Below are 3218 nucleotides of genomic sequence, written 5' to 3'. Positions count from 1 at the left end.
AAGCCACTGACAAAGAACAAATTAAAATATACCAAGAAAGGAAAGCTTGTAGTTAGTTCAAGGATCGCTGGCCTTTAAGAGTGTTTTCCAGTGCAGCCTGTTGGGGCACCACGCCCTGTCCCCAGTGTCCACCCTCATCATTCCCTGGGGACCTTGCTGCTCCCTCCCCTGCTGTTCTGTTGTTGGAAGCAGGTTGCCAGGTATTTCTTCTGTGGTCCCACAGGGTAGGTCTGAATCATCAACCTTTTGGGTAATAGCCAAGATGGGCTTCATATCCCAAAGATAGGTGGATGAATGAGGAATCCCCTGATTATGGGGACTGGAAAGGACCTGGGGATCTAACTGCTTCAGTTGCAACATTGACAACCAACATCCCCATCTTTGGCCCCCGTGCACACACCCCTACTCCCGCCTTCTGCAAAACCTTGCACTCAATTCGAGCCCATCCGCACTTCTGTAAGACAAACCCAGCTTGGCTTGGCGTCAGCCTCCCAGGCTTTCTGTTCCCTTTGCTCTGCTAGATCTGATCCTTCAACTCCGAAGATGCTGCGGCCGACGGAACTCTGTTCTAGCGGTTCAACTTCTGTTGTCTCCTTTTGCATTTGCAGTCTCTTGGTTCTTGGGGACTTATATCTTTGAAACACTTTGATTCCAATTGTAGGGGAGCTCCAGGAAGCCATGCAATTCCAACCCACTGTGGCTTCCCTGGGAAGTCTTAAAGCGGTCTACGGTTTTCAATGAGCGCTTTGTTCCCAAAGGTCAAGTCTTGTGACTTTTCGTCATTCTTTTCAAAGTTAGGACACCTGGCTGTTTCCCAAATTGTTCGTATTTTCGCCTGTTACATAAGCTTACAAAACAAGAAGGGGCTGCTTTCTGTGTCCCAGGCAAAGAGATCAAACAGAAATCCTGGATTTCCAAGCAAGATGCTAAGAAAGCCAATTCCTGTCAAGCAATTGTCCTCAGACTCCACATCCTTCCTTTAATTTATCTGGCAGGTTAATCCGGACCGGAATACATTTGCATTTCCAAACAGATGGGGGAAGGCAGCTTTGGCGAAGGAGGCCCCAGATGAGTCTGGCTTTTAATCACAGGCATTCCGATGTGTTTTCACAAAATAATCTCCCTGCAGGAAATATCTTTTTGTTACTGAGGAAAATTAAAGAGAGTAGATTGTGTTGCGGCCAATTCAATTCAACAAATGGGTGAGGGTTCTTTCTGTGCCCGCTACCGAGTGGGGCTCCAGTTTCACTCAGGAAAGCCCACCCGACACCTCCTGGTCATCGAGTCCAGGCGGACTCAGTGTCTCCAGAGCACAGAGTAGAACTGCCCCTGTGAGTTATGGGAGTAGAAACCCCCGAGGAGTGGCTAGTGGGGTCAAACTGCTGATCTTGTGGATTGAAGCCCAACTCATATCCACCATGCCACCAGAAAGCCTGGCTTTGAGGTCCCAAAAGCCGGAATCTGGTGGGAAGGAGGAGACACGTGGGTGACTAGCAAGGCAGCCAGTGGGAAGGCAGAGTGGGGAACGCACACGCACACGGAGGAGAGTCTAGAAAGCCCGGCAGCCACTTTTGATGAGATGTGAAGCAGGAGATGGTTCTGGATGGAGACGGAGCTTTAAGAGCAGCTCAGGGAGGAAGAGATGAAGCAACCTTTATGAAGCAACTGTTTTAGGACGAGCAACGGTGGAGCCTTGCCGGTACTCCCACGTTCAGAGACAGGCACTTCCACCTTCTCCACTTTACAGACAAGGAAACCGAGGCCCAGAGACGAGCTAGGATGTTCTTCCAGTCACACGTCATTTCCTGGGAAGTGTCGAAAATCCTTCCGAGTCCACAAGAAAAATACAGAACCAACCCTGTGCTGCGGTCGCTTCCTTCTGACTGTGTGTGGCAGGGTTCAGTGTTCCACCGAGCTCCCTAGGCTGCTGCCGCCTTGATGGAAGCAAGCCACCGGCTCTGTTCCGGGGTGCTGCCCCGGGGGGCTCAAACCAGGCCAACGGCTCAGCACGTGGTGAAGGAGCTGGCCTCAAACCTTTGCTCGAGCCCAGGGCCTCCAGGGGCCATGCTCCCCGCTGGAGCAGTGGCAGAGGCTCGCCAGTGTTGTCACTGTTGTGGAACCGTTGTGAGAGTGGTTCTGTTGGATCTAAAAGGAGGGGGCCTCTTCCTTTTCACAGAGACCAAGCCTGCCGCCCCCAACCCTGCTGTGCAGATCGCACTGGGCTTCCGGGAGCTGTGGGAAGAGGCACTTTCTGGAACACGAACTCTTCCCAGGGCTCATTTGGGTGCCTCCTCACCCCTGAAGGAGCCCTGTGGCCCAGTGGTTATGCATAGGGCTGAGAACTGTAAGGCCCATAGTTCAAGACCACCAGCCACTCCCTGGGGGAAAGATGGGGCGTTCTACTCCCATAAAGAGTTACAGCCTTCAAACCCCACTGGGGCGGTGCTACCCTGTCCTCTGGGGTCACCGCGAGTCAGCACTGACGCCATGGCAGGGACTTGGGGTTTGGGTGATCGCTCCCGAGGAGTGAGGGTGCAGAGGAAAAGAGGCCCTGGCCAAGGCACCTTCCCCCTTCCCAAAACCCAAACCGTAACTGTGTGTGGGAGTAGAAAGTCCCATCTTTCTCCTGAGGAGAAAGTGGCTGCTGGTTTCGAATGGCCAACCTTGTGATTGCAGCCCAAGGCATTAACCACAATGCCACCGGGGCGCCTCACGTTCGCCTCTGCAGTTACACAAGCCAGAAATCCCTGTCCCCCAACTCCATATTCCATCCACCACCATTTCCTGAAGGTCCCTCTTTGATAGATTTCTCATATCTGCCCCATTCCATCCCCAGGGTCATATCTCCCTCAGCCCCCTGCCTCACCCTTACATTGCACCCCGCCCCGCCCCCACCGCTCAAAAATCTGACCACATTGTCCCCCTCTCGTAGTTGCCTCAAGTCCAGCTGGTGAAGTGGCGAGAGGCCTGTGTTCCGGCCCCTGCCTCATGAGGAAGGCCTGCTTCCCACCCCAGAGTCACACATGCGCTGGGCCTTTGCTCCTGCGCCCCCTCGCCAGCATGCCCTGCTGCGGCCACAGCTCCAGCCACAGTAGTGGCGTCTCCCTCGTCCCGCAGGGCTTTAGTCACACCTATGCTGCAGACAAGCAAGCTTGTCGCCAGGAAGCTATGGCGTTGGAGTGCAACCCCGACCCCCCAGCCGGCAACCCTGCAGCATG

The 3218-nt window shown here is 54.0% G+C and overlaps 1 protein-coding gene across 1 annotated transcript in view; it reads right to left on the bottom strand.

Annotated features, from left to right (window-relative positions):
* SLC1A7 (solute carrier family 1 member 7) overlaps positions 1–3218 on the bottom strand; it is a 59481-nt gene that overhangs the window by 55973 nt on the left and 290 nt on the right. The window lies entirely within an intron of this gene.

The sequence above is a fragment of the Echinops telfairi genome, unplaced genomic scaffold (assembly GCF_000313985.2).
Source record: "Echinops telfairi isolate 266 unplaced genomic scaffold, ASM31398v2 ScPeMD7_443;HRSCAF=831, whole genome shotgun sequence".
Lineage (NCBI taxonomy): Eukaryota > Metazoa > Chordata > Mammalia > Afrosoricida > Tenrecidae > Echinops > Echinops telfairi.
Note: the sequence above shows the minus strand (reverse complement) of the source record. Positions and strands in the feature narration are given on the sequence as shown.